This window comes from Glycine max, chromosome 15 (assembly GCF_000004515.6).
Source record: "Glycine max cultivar Williams 82 chromosome 15, Glycine_max_v4.0, whole genome shotgun sequence".
In the NCBI taxonomy this organism is placed as follows: Eukaryota; Viridiplantae; Streptophyta; class Magnoliopsida; order Fabales; family Fabaceae; genus Glycine; species Glycine max.
The window spans coordinates 15350637-15367068 of NC_038251.2; the positions used below are offsets into that span (position 1 = coordinate 15350637).

The window sequence follows — 16432 nt, forward strand, 5'->3', positions numbered from 1 at the left end:
TTGGCCCCCTAGTTTGTGAAAGAACCAATACATTACCTCTATTCTCTCCCATTCCTTGGCACCCTATTCTAGCAACCTTTGTTCACCCCTTACTTTTATTTCTATTATTGATTATTGAACATTACAATTTAATGATAAAATAATTTCATAAATTTAACGATAGGATCAATTTGTTATAATTTTTATTTATTTAGAGACTAAATTTGAATCTTTCATCTTTAAAGGATTAAAATTGATATTTTTTTTACTTTTTTTTCTACATAACCGTTGACATTGAGTGAGAAAGACAAAAAAAAGTTGATCAAAATATTTTAAAAAGGCAAGGACAATTATATTAAAATTATAAACTATTATTTCTTTAGTATATTAAAATTAAATTTTATGCTGCATTAAATAATATATATGTGGCCTTTCTTTGATAACATATTTTCAAATTACTAAATATTTACTAATTTATACTACCTCTATTCTTATATATATAAGACACTTTTAACTCACTCACGCTCTTTAAAAAAATTAATTAATTTAATTAATCATATTAAATTTATCAATAATTTATACTATTCTTTCAAAATTACACTTAATTTCTCTCTTCATTTAATTGTTTGTTATGTAATTAATTAATGTGGCTTCCTCTACTCTCCAATCCCAAAAGAGAGATAGTATAATTAATTAAGGATATTATAGAAAACAAATAACAAATCCACCAGGTTTTATAAAAAGAGACAAACAATAAAATAAATAAAAAATCTTAGGGAAAGACGTACGTACTAATTAAAATAAAACTAATATATTTGTTAATATGATTATTTTACCCAAGTAATGTCTTATCTTTTGAATTTATAGTACATGTTAATCTCTTAAATAATAGACCACGCAATTATTTACGAACACATTTAATATTTAATTAAGTTTATATAATAATACTATAATAAATTTCTCTACAACTTATACATGGTTTTGAATCGTATAATGACTCATCTTGGCCCAAATGTTGGATTAACTCAAATTACATATGTCGACTGTTGCTTTAAAATAATACTTGTATAAGAATAGGTATATCCTACGCAGGATTAAGAGCAGAGGTAAGTCCGGATATGAAATCAAATTCCATTAAATACTATCAAAACATCGTAGACCATTTTTTTTTTTTTTAATTTCTAGATCTTCCGTTGTTCGTGAGTCATGAAAAATTAATAACGGAAGTTAAAATAATCAATTACACAATAAATTCATTGAAATTCAACATTTAAATAGATTTCTGTATATATAAAACTAAATAACTTTTATTTCATAAATTTCTAAACAAGAGATTTCACTTGTAAATTAAAACCTATCGCATTGTTTATTGGAAAATCACTTGTCCAGGTGACAATTTTCCTTTGGGATCAAATTCCGCTTTTCTATCTGCAAAAACTTTCCATTTTTGAGCCAAAGTGTTCCACCCATTGTTCATATATTTTGTTACCGGTAAGATATTCCGTAATCTTAATACCAGCATCCATACAAAACTGTAGTATTTGTTGGTTTTGAACCTGTAATTTCTCCACCATATCAGACATTGAAGCTGTACACAAAAGACTTACAACGTAGAAAATATCTTCGTCTGGTGTAATTGCTGACATCTTATCATCCCACCTGAGAATTATTAAATTTAACCTTCACACATGTATAAAGCCATGTGCATATGCAAATAAATTCACCTATGTGTTGAAAAAAAAAATCACCTATCAAATCTTATGAGTCATGTCGCTATCTTAAAACAAAAAAAATTAATGAATTGACGACCAAATTTAATGATAAAAATATAATTTTGTTATTATTATTTTTTATATGTAAAAATCGAATTCAAGTATAAATTTTTCTTTTTTTATTATAATTTGTGCACATTGCCTCAAACAACGAAACTAAACCTCTTGGTAGTCATTCATTTTAGAGTTACAAAAGTCTTTGTATGAAATTCTTAAAAATTACATATAAATTATTTCATGGCTATTTTTTTTAGTGTGTTTCTAATTTTTTGTTCTCATAATGAAAAATAATATGTGGTTAAAAATTAATATTTTCTTTTATTTGTTATGCTTTTTTTTAGTGATGTGTCATTTTTCTGTATTGTAACTAGAATGGAGAAATAAAGATTACAGGTGATTTAGTTAATAAATTGTCACTTCGTAAAATTTAAATAATCTAATAAACTCACTTGTTTCGGTTCATTGGGTAGACTAAAGAAATTCCAGCAGTAATATTTTGCTTAAGAATAATATCCTTGAAGACACCATCATTGAAATCCGAGATTCGAGATCTTGGAACCCAGATGTTCAACCATGGATGAGGAACTTCCCAAAGTCCTTTTGACCTAAGAACTAGCTCATCAGCATGAATTCTGTTCAAGAACTCTTCGTAGGATGCATCTTTTTCAAACATAAATGTAGGCACGAAATTTAACCCTTTCACCAGATTCGCAAGATCCTATCAAGAAACAATAATTATTAAGGTGAAACTTTAAACAAGAACAACACAATTAACACTTATAGTACTGCATCTCAGTTTTGTTTAAATTGATAAATTTATTTAAAAAAAAAGGGTCCTCCCTATCAATTTGAGTGAGTTTATAGAAGGACGGATCCAAAAAATCTATTGAAGGAAGGTCTGATTTTTTTTTCTTTTTTCTTATAATTGTTTAAATATCTAAATTCTAATAATTAATATTAATTTTTTTAAAAATATTTGCTATTTTTTTTCTTAAAATTGAAACTTTTTTTTAAATAAACATGACATTAACAATTTATGTAATAACAAGAGACACATCTAGTTGTTACATACTTTTACATTAGCTATAATTAATAACAATAGACACAATTAAGGTTACACAAACTAATCTTAATCATTATTTTAATAACAACATACACAATTAATTTGATACTAGCCAACTCAATAATATATACTATGTATACACATGAGAAGTCCCTCCCTACCCCTTCCCTATCTGTCTCCGAATTTAATGGATATGCATATTGTCCGTGTATCTCTTACACTAACTAATTAAAAATTATGTTTAGTATTGAATGAACTTATATATCCTATTTTTATGTCACAATTAGATTACCCTTAATTTGTATTACTTTAATAAATTCATTTATCTAATGGATAAAAAATAAAAAATAAAAAAATAAAAGATGTTCGTGAAATTAGATGACAAAAGCAACATTTAATTTATTTCAAGTTTCCTCATTGATGAATGCTAGCTTGAGAGATGTTGTCATAGTATTTGACAAGCTCTAAGATGTAGACAATGCCATATTGAGTTACCAGGGAAGTTATCCTTTGTTGATCAGAAGATGCATAAAAGGAAAGATCTAGTGGTGGCTGATTCAATAGAAGCACACCTTCTACATAATCTGCTGCAATAATCTCATTCCTTTCACTAAACGTGATTAAATGTCGTTATTGGTCTCTAGCAAATGCAGTGAAGTTGTTATAAAGCAGGTGAAGCCATTTCACCTGCAAACGCCCGCGAAATAAAATAAACTTTGTTAAATGTAAATTAATATTGAGTTAAAAAGTGCATCCATTAGTTTTTGGTACAACTTTAAAAATTATGGAATTATAATTTATCAAGTGCTTAAGAGTTTATAGGAAGGTTCCTTAATTAATAAAAAAAGAGTTTATAGGAAGGTATGATATTTTATATGCTTCAATCTAAGAATTTTTATCAGGGTTAAAATCAAAATTCACTCGTCCAAACATATATTAAAACCTATAAATATTAATCATATTACTTGTTATTACGGACATAGACGTTGTTATAAAAATAGAAGTTCGAGAAGAATTTCAAAAGTATTCAATAAAGAAAATCTGTATGAATGATGGGAAAATGATACTTGCCCTAGTAGGTGCAGGTCCTAGAGGTATTCTTGCTCTTGTTATCACCCCAAATTGACCTAATCCTCCAAGAACAGCGTAATATATCTCTGAGTTCTTCATAGAGCAAGTCACAAGGTCTCCTTTTCCTATATAAAAGCCACATTTATATATGTGGAAAACAAAGATATATACATTCCATGTGTTTACTAATTTAGAGGAGGTGGCAACAAAAATAGGGAAGATAATTATTTATTTCCATGTGACCTGAAGCACTAATGATAATAATTTTAAAATTTATATGAGCATCAAAATTAATAACTTTTTTTTGAAAGATCAAAATCAAATAAAGTTACATTATTCAACCATTAATTAAACTAAGAAGAATGATCACAAATTTCAAAAGGAATTCATAAATTCAAAAGTTTAATTTCTTTTGAATTTATTGTCAATCATTGTTATCTCTCTCGCGTAATTGCCCCTTAAAATTATTCTTAAGAAACTAGTATTTTGTATGAGTTGATTGATGCATTATCTTATTTCTTCACTAAATTGATTCAATACAAGAAAATATGGTAATTTATGTTTTATTTTAAAAAAAGAACATAGAGATTATTATCTTTGGAATAATCAAGAATATAATAGTTGACTTAAATTGTTGACTTTGAAAACAGTTTTTTTTTTTAATTTTTTTCTATTTCTTTAGAGATGCATGAAAAAATCATAAGACATACAATATAGCAAGAAATTAACATGGAGGCATGCTAATTAACTAATATTTGACTGACTAGAGGATCTTGATCGACAAGCCAGTTCCATTGCATTTCATTCCCACAGTCTTATTTTGATTTTTTGACTGTGGAAGAATATATATATATATATATATATATATATATATATATATATATATATATATATATATATATATATATATATATATATATACGGAGAAATCAGTCGCCAATTATATTTAACTGTTTCTTTCATATTTTTAGTTATAGTTTCAGATTTATATATGCTCTCTTACACTTTCAAATTTTATGAGCAAATACCTAACTTCTTAAGACTTTCCTTGCTTTCAATTTAATAACAAGGTCAAATTGGCAATGCTTTCTTTAATAATATGATTTGCCTTTTCCAAAAAAATTAACACGGTCAAATTGCCCTTTAAAAAAGAGAACAATGAAAAGCTATGATTAACATATGCTATACATGTATAAGATACTATACGTAATACGTATTTAATGCGGTGAAACAATTATTTTAAAAATTATCAAAACATAATAAATACGTATATAATTACAATTCTACAATTTCAAGTTAACACAAATTTCATGGACATTACTAAAAATAAATTATAAACCATTTTCATTATAAATGAACTTTCAATTATCTACAAATAGAAATAGTGCTACCAATCTTAATTATTCTTTTCTTGAAATAATCTATATAAGCACAATTTTAATTTTTGATTGATCATCGAACAATATTTCTATATTTATATTTATATATTTGTGCATCACTTAAATATATTTGTAAAAGAGTATTGGGTTTACAATTTACAATTTTTAATATGTTCTTAAATTTTATATATAAGTACATATTAGTAGATATCTATATAAATGTTATTGATTAAAAGATAAAATAAAAAATAATTTCCTAATTTTGCTTTTTCACAAATTTATAATGATCTGTTGTATTGATCGGTTTCTGTGACAAATGTTTGGTTGTGGATGATGACAAAAGACTATTGTAGAAAGTATAGTGTATAGTGTTTAAGCGTATTTGTGTATTATAGTGACATGTGATAGATGGAGACTGTGATCATCTAAACACAACTGATATCTATAATTTAAATTTGAGAATTTTGAAATAATATGCACCAGTAGATTCAGGTGCTTAATGATGATGACCGGTAAGGATTGCTTTATATATATAGATCATGAATAAAAATTAAATTAAATCATTCAATCTTTAAAATGAAAAAAATGTCTTTCTATTGAGTAAAATAATCAAAATGTTATTTTACAGAAAAAAATCAATTCCTTTCCATTTCAATAAAATGATAAATACAATGAGTTACATCATTGAAAGTATAAGCATGCATGAGGGAAAGTTATGGGCTACTTTATTAGCATGTCTTCTAACGCATTTGATAGAAAACAAAGAATAGTTTCTTATGGCATTCTTTATTTGATCAATAGTTAGAGAAATCCCCAGCCTCATTGCTGATCTGATCTACCACCACCATATGCTATCTAATTCAATAACAGTTTGAGTTAAATTCAATTCAACAAGCCATAACAGCGACGGCAAAGTAGCATTTGCCTCAGCTTCTCGAACATCAAGTGTAGCCAGTATTGCGCTTCAGTGTTAAAAATTCCTATAATTAAGGTTGGTTCACATTGCAAATTCAATTACATGGAAAATTTAAAAGTACATTCCAAGGCATACATAAAAAGTTGTGGAGCACTTTAAGGGTTTGAAATTGATTTCTTTGACCTTGAGACTTACACACTCTACTTAGAAAATTAAATATTTGAGTTATAAGAAGTTTTGTGAATACGCCTCTCTCCTATAGATAAGGAGACTTGTGAAGAGTTGGAGTATCTCATTCAAAGAGAAGCAAAGCTAATGACAGTGAGAAATAGAGTTATTGTATTCTTTTTTGAGAGAAAGAAAGTTCTAGTTTTGACTTTCTTGGTGAGAGTTGAGAGGAATTGTAAATCATCCAGGGCGAGGTTGAGAGATATTTTTTTGTATTGAGAGAGTAATTATAATCCTACTTTTAAATAGTAAAGATACTTACTGTCTTGATCCCCTAATTTTTACCTTTCACATTAAAAGGGTTGTTCACGTTAAAAATTCTTGGTATCATTTTTTTACTTTATTTTTATTTTTCGTTTTCACCAAGTGTCTATTTTGAGTTTATAGAAAAGAAAATAGTACTGGTGTTTTCTAACATTCAGGACCATCATGGTCGCCAATAATATATAAATTGTTAACCAATGCTTTAATTTTATTTAAAAATAGTTATCTCATTAAGTAAAAAGGTATGTTTATAAAAGAAAAATTAAATATGTAAAATTAATTTAATCCAATTCAATTATTTTAATAATGACTTACAAATGTTTTGTAAAAACAATTCTCAAGAAAGTGCTTGACCTAGCTCTTGATTTTATGGAGAGAAAAAAAGTTGGGCCAAATTAGTATCAACAACAATATTAACACAAAGGGAGTTGCTACGTACACCCAGCATTATTGCTGGGGCACCCAGCAAACAGTGAAGTGGCGAAACTGCCCTTCAGCAATTCTTCTTCCGGAAGAAGTCTTTTTCCGGAAATTTTTCGGAAGAACCTTCTTCCGGAAGAAGAATTTGTGACTTCCGGAAGTACCCAGAAACTACTTCCGGAAGAACGTCATCCGGAATGTTTCCGGAAGAATCTTTCCGGAAGTTAGTTTTTTTTTAAAAAAATATTTTATTTTGTAATAATTTACTTTTAATGTTAAATATAATAAAAAAATGATTATTATTTTATAACAAAATGAAGAAAAAAGAATTTTCATTTTATAATAATAAGTAAAAATAAAATAATATTTAATGCGTATGTAATGACGATTTTGTCCTTGTGTAATTTTCTTTAAATTAACGCGTTCACGCTTCTTTTTTTACTGCGTTTTCTTCTCTGCTTTGTTTCTTCCGTTTTGGTTGCTTGCTGTTGTTTCGGTGGTGGTCCCTTTTGCAGTTTCCATTGGTGGTCCCGTGAAGTATTTGAAGATTTGGTGGTCCCGTGTTCCGTATTTGAAGTTTTGTTAGTGGCTGCTCTTCCTATTTCGTCGGAGGTACGCATTTATGAGTATTTTTTTCGTTTTCCGGCTAGTTTTTAGAGAAGAAAAACAGTAAAAAAAAACTGTATCCGGAAGAAATTTTAGGCACAGCAGGAGGAAGGTCCGGAATGACCACATCCGAAAGACATTCTTCCGGATGTGGTCCCGTGAAGTATTTGAAGATTTGGTGGTCCCGTGTTCCGTATTTGAAGTTTTGTTAGTGGCTGCTCTTCCTATTTCGTCGGAGGTACGCATTTATAACTACATCTCAAGTATTTGAAGAATTATTAGCATTTTTTTTATTTCTGTTTTATAATTAATATATATATATATATATATATATATATATTTCTGTTTTATAATTTTTTTTATTTCTGTTTTATATATGTTGTGGATTATTGATTTAATTAGGTATAATGGTATAATATTAAATGATTTAGGTAACTTAAATGTATAATGGTACAAAAATGTTTTATTAGTTGTTTATTACAGTGATAAGTTTAGTTTAAGTAAATAATGTAGTTATAAATTTAGAATATATTTGTATTAGTTGTTAGTTAATAAGTAGTCAATTTATGGATGTGGTTATATGATAATTTGAATATAGTTGTGTATGATGCATATGTGCTATTAATATGTTTGTTATTTAAGGTGTAGTAAATTTTTGGATGTGGTTATATGATAATTTGAATGTACTTGTGTATGATGCATATGTCCTTAAGATGGACGAAAATCAATGGAGGTATGACTTTGCGATGTCACAAGAAGTTCATATGGATTATGATTATGATAATCAAGAAAAATGTGGGGTGAATGAACCACATGTCGATTGTTCAAATGCTTTTAATACATCTCAGGTAATCTTAGATAATTTGAGTCATTTGGTTGAATTGATGGTTTGTATGAAAATTAATATGTTAGGGTTGCGTTGTAGGTATTCGCTACTCGAGATGATGTTTTGCAATGGGCTCGAGCAGTTGCCCATGAAAATGGATTTGTTGCAGTGATTATAAGATCTGACACAGAGACCGGTAGTAGAGGAAGAAGTTCATTTGTCTTAATTGGGTGTGAAAGAAGTGGTACGTACAAGTGTAGAAATAAAGAATTCGTTAGAAAAGACACCGGGAGTAGGAAATGTGGTTGTCCCATCAGGCTTCGTGAGAAACCAGTGCATGGAGGGGAAGGTTGGATGGTGAAGTTGATCTGTGGGATTCATAATCATGAAATGGCGAAGTCCTTAGTTGGACATCCATACGCCGGGCGATTGACTAAGGAAGAAAAGAAAATTATTGCTGATATGACAAAGTCGATGGTGAAACCGAAAAACATCTTGCTAACGTTGAAGGAACACAATGCCGACAGTTGCACCACGATAAAGCAAATTTACAATGCAAGAAGTGCATATCGTTCTTCAATAAGAGGAGCTGATACCGAAATACAGCATCTGATGAAGCTTCTCGAACGTGATCAATAAATTCATTGGCATAGATTGAAGGATGAAGTTGTGGTGCGTGATCTGTTTTGGTGTCACCCAGATGCAGTAAAGTTATGCAATGAATGTCATCTGGTGTTTTTTATATACAGTACCTACAAAACAAACAGGTACAGACTCCCACTACTTGACTTTGTTGGAGTGACACCAACGACGATGACATTCTCTGCTGGGTTTGCATATCTGGAGGCTGAGCGTGTTAATAATATTGTATGGGCTTTGGAACGATTTCGAGGCCTATTTTTAAGACACGATCGCCTCCCTCTTGTTATTGTCACTGACAAAGACCTAGCACTGATGAATGCAGTGAAAATTGTGTTTCCCGAGTCTACTAATTTGTTGTGCAGGTTTCATATCGATAAGAATGTGAAGGCGAAGTGCAAATCTTTAATCGGGGAAAAAAATGCGTGGGACTATGTAATGGATAGCTGGGGTACTTTGGTTGATTGTCCGTCCGAACACGAGTTCCATGAGTCACATCAGAAGTTTCAAGTTGCTTGTTCGCCTTGGCCGATGTTCATTGACTATGTTAACGACACATGGATTATCCCCCACAAGGAAAAATTTATTACAGCATGGACGAATAAGGTCATGCACCTAGGCAACACAACAACAAACAGGTATTAAGAACTGATTTTATTTGTTAGTAACGATTAGTATTAAATGGTATTTAATTGTTGTATATTTTCATGTTTGTTGTGTATTTTAAATGTAGGGTTGAATCAGTTCATTGGGCTCACAAAAGAGTACTACAAAATAGTGTTGGAGACCTATGTAGTGTTTGGGATGCCATGAACAACATGATCACGCTGCAACACGTCGAAATTAAAGCATCCTTTGAAACCAGTACGCATGTGGTTGGCCATGTATATAAAAAAACCTTATACAAGAGGCTTCTTGGGATGGTTTCAAGGGATGCTTTAAATCAGATTGCTTCTGAGGTTGACCGTCTACGTTATCTCGGCAACAATCTCTCTTCTTGTGGTTGTGTGATGAGAAGCACGCACGGTCTTCCTTGTGCATGTGAGCTTTCTAGGTATACTGCTGGCAGCATCCCATTGGAGTCAGTCCATCTTTTTTGGAGGAGACTTTGCTTTTCAGACCAAGGGTTATGTGAGACGGAAGTCACCATCAAGGAAGAGATAGAGATCATATCTAAAAGGTTTGATGAACTTGATGTGGCTGGCAAAGTAACTCTGAAGAGTAAACTTCGAGAAATTGCATACCCTGATCATAACTCTATGTGCCCTCCTCCGTCAAAGGTCAACACTAAAGGTGCACCGAAGAAACCGATGAAAAGAAGTCAAAGATCCACAAAGCGTGATCCGTCTTACTGGGAGTATGTTGATGCTTTTCATTCTGTTCAAAGCAGCAACTCTCCAGTGAAACGAAGTGCATCATGTTCTTAACCGCCTCAACCAACAAGGATCATCCTGATGTTGGATCAATTTGCGTCATTCTTTCAAGGTTTCATTCGTGACGTTGTGGATGTGAAAGCAGACGGTAACTGTGGATATCGGTCCATTGCCACTTTATTAGGTATGGGGGAAGATTCGTGGCCGTTAGTGCGTAATGAATTGATTAAAGAACTTGGCAGGTGGTCGCATGAGTACATGAACCTCTTCTGTGGCACAGAGAGATTTGAACAATTAAAGTTGTCCCTACTTGTTGATGGCTTTTCAAAGGTATGTTTTTAGGTTATTTTTTTTAATAAGAATGTTTAAATTACTTACATGTGTATGTTTGGTTCATTCAGATTAGTGTGGACAAGTGGATGGATATAACGGACATAGGATATGTGATTGCTTCACGGTATAACGTAATCCTTGTATCGTTGTCCCAACAACAAAGCATGACATTTTTCCCTCTTAGAAGTCAACCACCACCTGACTCTTCTGGCCACCGCATCATATGTGTCGGTCACGTGTTTGGAAATCATTTTGTTCAGGTACATTGAATATAGTTAGTATAACAATTATGCAATGACTTCGCTGGTTCGTTTGGCACAGTCAGCGCATGATATAATGTTTGTTCGTGTACAACAGGTTTATTTGAAAGACCATTGTCCCTTGCCGCCTCCAGCGCTGTTGTGGTCAAGCAATTGTTATTCTCAGGCAAAGCAGTGGGCAATTCCATATATTAGTAGAATGCAACAATACACAAGCTTGATGTCATTCAAAACACACTATGTAGACCTAAATGAAGACTAAACATGCATTGTTTATGTAATTGTATTCATTATGCGATATAATTTGTTGTAACCCGTTACTGACCAATTAATATTATCAAGTACTCGTTTGGTTAAGCAAGGAAATTGTTGGTCCAACAAAAATCATTTACGCGTGCAGCATACATCATTGTCATAATTGACAACACATAATGACATGCATGCGTATTACAGTTTGAGCCCGACAACACATTGGCTGACTTCAGTACACATTCTGAAACTAGCAGTCGGTCGACAACACATTGGCTGACTTGACTACACATTGGCGACAACACATTGGCTGACTTGACTACACATTTACGCGTGTCTATTTTTTTGTAAACAAAGTTAAACAATGGCTCGGTCACAACCATCTATATATATGACAGACTGGGCTACTAAATCACACATTATCTTGCTTTCAAATAATCTCCCAACTGATACACAAACTATGACATTTTTAGGAGAAACTAGCAGTCAGACGATTGTCAACTCAAGGTTGGCTTTCATTTATCCAAATGGATCGATTATTCACAATGATACTGGGGTTTACTTCCAAACTTCAACTCCGATGCCCATTCGAGTACCAAATAGGTGTGATTTTGCAAGCCTAAAAACCAAAATACACAATACCCTTCAGCTATCCGACAAACAATTTTTGGATGAAATTCACTACCGAAAGTCATTCACCGATACAGGTAACCAAATTCGCTTTGAGAGTATGAAATTGATAAATGATGACGATGTCAACACAATGTTAATCTGTAATGATCAATTTTCTTGTGTTGGTCCGATTGAGTTATTATGCACCGTTGGAAGAACACCAGATGGAATAATAAACTTACTTGAACGCACTATGCCTCGTATTCATGACGCGATCCTGTATTACAACGGAAAATGGAACATGCCACCGCAGAACAAATTTGTTGGATGCGCGTTCACAGGAAAAAATCCTAAGAAATTTCAAATTCCTTCAACATGTACCATCGATGAACTGAAGAATTTAATCAAGCAAGTTGCACCTAAAGGGATTCCCCCTCTTGGAATTCACGAATCACAAACGGTAAGACGATTGTTTTTCCGCCAACCAGCTCGGTTTGAGTATTCAGATACGGTTATAAAATATGAAATAAATGAGCTGGTCACCAACGAAGAACTGCTGAAGGTGTTAGTACAATCTAACTACTGGAAAAAATATGGACCAATAGAAATTTTAGCTGTCTTTACTAAATATGTTGTGAAAATCGAAGACGAGGTCACTAGGACGTCGCTAAACAACTGAATGTGATGTTTAATTGTTTGTTTTTTCGTTGATGTAACCTTTATCTGTTTACGGCGTGTTTAATTCCCATAATAAAGTTGAATGTGTTGTTTCAGTGGTCCATAAAATTAATTGTTAAAAGGGTCCAATTCCTATTTTTTTGGATTTTCAGGCTTGTTTTTACGTGTTAGTTGACGGAACCGGGGAACGCGACTATTTTTTTTGGGTTCTTTGACGTCCAAACATCAGAAATGGCCGCCCTCCATTGTCTCAGGGCACTGGCACACCCACGCAAAAAAATTCCAAACATGGGTACTTGAACATGGAAAAAGGGTCCATTTCCTATTTTTTGGATTTTCAGGCTTTGTTTTGACGTGTTAGTTGACGGAACCGGGGAACGCGACTATTTTTTTTGGGTTCTTTGACGTTCAAACATAAGAAATGGCCGCCCTTCATTGTCTCAGGGCATTGGCACACCCACGCAAAAAAATCCCAAATATGGGTACTTGAACATGGAAAAAGGGTCCATTTCCTATTTTTTTCGATTTTCAGGCTTTGTTTTGATGTGTTAGTTGATGGAACCGGGAAACGCGACTATTTTTTTTGGGTTCTTTGACGTCCAAACATGAGAAATGGCCACCCTCCATTGTCTCAGGGCACTGGCACACCCATGTAAAAAAATCCCAAACATGGGTACTTGAACATGGAAAAAGGGTCCATTTCCTTTTTTTTTGGATTTTCAGGCTTTGTTTTGACATGTTAGTTGACGGAACCGGGGAACGCGACTATTTTTTTGGGTTCTTTGACATCCAAACATGAGAAATGGCCGCCCTCCATTGTCTCAGGGCACTGGCACACCCACGCAAAAAAATCCCAAACATGGGTACTTGAACATGGAAAAAGGGTCCATTTCCTATTTTTTTGGATTTTCAGGTTTTGTTTTGACGTGTTAGTTGACGGAACCGGGGAACGCGACTATTTTTTTTGGGTTCTTTGACGTCCAAACATGAGAAATGGCTGCCCTCCATTGTCTCAGGGCACTGGCACACCCACGCAAAAAAATCCCAAACATGGGTACTTGAACATGGAAAAAGGGTCCATTTCCTATTTTTTTGGATTTTCAGGCTTTGTTTTGACGTGTTAGTTGACGGAACCGGGGAACGCGACTATTTTTTTTGGGTTCTTTGATTTCCAAACATGAGAAATGGCCGCCCTCCATTGTCTCAGGGCACTGGCACACCCACGCAAAAAAATCCCAAACATGGGTACTTGAAAATGGAAAAAGGGTCCATTTCCTATTTTTTTGGATTTTCAGGCTTTTTTTTGACGTGTTAGTTGACGGAACCGGGGAACGCGACTATTTTTTTTGGGTTCTTTGACGTCCAAACATGAGAAATGGCCGCCCTCCATTGTCTCACGCCACTGGCACACCCACGCAAAAAAATCCCAAACATGGGTACTTGAACATGGAAAAAGGGTCCATTTCCTATTTTTTTGGATTTTCAGGCTTTGTTTTGACATTTTAGTTGACGAAACCGGGGAATGCGACTATTGTTTTTGGGTTCTTTGACGTCCAAACATGAGAAATGGCCGCCCTCCATTGTCTCACGCCATTGGCTCACCCACGCAAAAAAATCCCAAACATGGGTACTTGAACATGGATTTTTTTTAAAGTCATCATTGTAGTATCTTATATGACGATTTCATTGTCATGTAAATTTTTTTTTATGATCGAATCATAATTTTTTATATATCATAATTACTTTAAAAATCTTACTAACACATAATTATGAATTATGAATGATTTTAAAAACATTTATTTTTTATGTAATTCTTACAAACAAAACTCATGATTCTAGGTTTACTTTTTTAAAAAATTAATTTAAAACACTCGTAAACTTCGCTTAATGACCACAAACAATCGAAATAATAAACCGTGCAAAACACGTCAACTATTAAACAAAAAACTGTTATAATTACAAATATTCATGTCAACTACAACACAAAAAATAAATACAATGATCAATGGTCCGTGCGGCGTCTCTGACGAGCCCTGACAGTCCCATCAGCACTGGGTCCCCCTCTCGCGATCGTCAGACAGTCCTGCATAATGTCATATAACTCTGTGCCTGCAGTGACTATCCTAAGGGTGAGCACACACTCCAACCTCTGGGCAATCGCCTCATATCCCTCATAATCATCCTGTCAAAATCATTAAAAACATTTATTATGAAATTTAAAATAAATAACAACTCATAAAACATTAAACGCACAAATAATCTTACCACATGTGGAGGGGGGTGAAATGCTACTGGAACCTGGGGGCTGGGCGGCTGTATGTAGTCCTCAGGGTCTGCGGCTGGTGCATCCCTCTGCTGGTCACCTGCCTGGGTCGGTATCATGAATGGGTGAGATATGCGGAAAAACCACTCCATGTAATCCGCAGATACCTGCCCAGGCACTAGACAAACCTGACCCGCAGGTAGTAAGTGATCCGCAAACTGCATCCACCTGTCATCTATCTGACCGTGTGATAATCATGCACTAACAGGCGGCGGAAGGATGCTCTGGATGTAACCGAACTGGCGTACCACCCTCTCCGGTCGAACTGTGACGACCATAGGACCCCATCTCAGCTGACCCTGGAAAGATGAAATCTCTTGAAACGCCCTAACCCCCTGATGCTTCGAAAACGGCAACCAGGACACATCTGTGACGGTCAAACCATCACAATGTGCCCTGTAGGGTGCTCCTGTGATTCCCTTCATGTGCGCCTTCGACGTCAACCACCGGGAAGCACGTGGGGACGTCTCCTGGTATGTATCGTCAGTCACGTACTGGTGCACACTAGGGAAGTGCTCATAGATCCAGCACTACACAATAATTGAGGTATAATAACATAAAAACATGTTTAAATCATAATCGAACGTAACATATTAATAAACACAAAATTTACCTGAAGTAGCGTCAAGTACCCCGCAAGCTGTCGGGTGGTGGTCCTACAAGCCTCATCTAACTGGTCATACATATGAACCAGCGCGGCAACTCCCCAAGCGTAACCACCACTATGAGCGAGGTCCCGGAAAGCGTCAAGTTGGACCACATGCACGTATGTTGCACTCTTATTAGCAAAAAGAGTGCAACCGACAAGGTGCAGCAGATAAGCGCGAGCTGCGACAATCCACCGCCGGGCCTGACATCTGGTCTCATATATGTCTTGAACCCATCCTAATCGTACATATGCTTCACGTGTGAGTGCTGTCTCCGCTCTGGCCTCCTCCGCAGACACTTCCAACAACTCCGTAAGCAAGAATCTGGCCTCCTCCGTAGAAAGGGCGTGGAAACTGTGCAAGGCGCCAGTGATGGGCAAATGTAGGATTGACGACACATCATCCAATGTGATCGTCAGCTCTCCTACAGGAAGGTGGAAGGTGCTAGTCTCACTATGCCACCTCTCCACAAATGCGGATATAAGTCCAGGATCGCCAGTAATAACTGAACAATCTATCAGTGGACTTAATCCAGTGGTAGCCACCAGGCCTTCAATCTCAGGCACTGGCCTCCCAATCAGTGTCATCTTCCTCCCATGTGACACTAATTTCAAATCAGGACGTTCCTGATTTGAAGTACAAATTATACAATTATTAAAAAAAATTAATCACAAACAAATAAATCAACAATGATAAATAATTCACAAATAAAAATATCTGTCCACTCCAGACGGCATGTGCAACATGCTCGACAAATGATGTGAGCACTGACGGGTCTCGTGGACCACCAGGGA

The 16432-nt window shown here is 34.1% G+C and overlaps 1 pseudogene; it reads right to left on the reverse strand.

Annotated features, from left to right (window-relative positions):
- Positions 1 to 1345: 1345 nt before the first annotated feature.
- LOC100803897 (cytokinin dehydrogenase 2-like) lies at positions 1346 to 15083 on the reverse strand (annotated as a pseudogene).
- Between the last annotated feature and the right edge of the window lie 1349 nt (positions 15084 to 16432).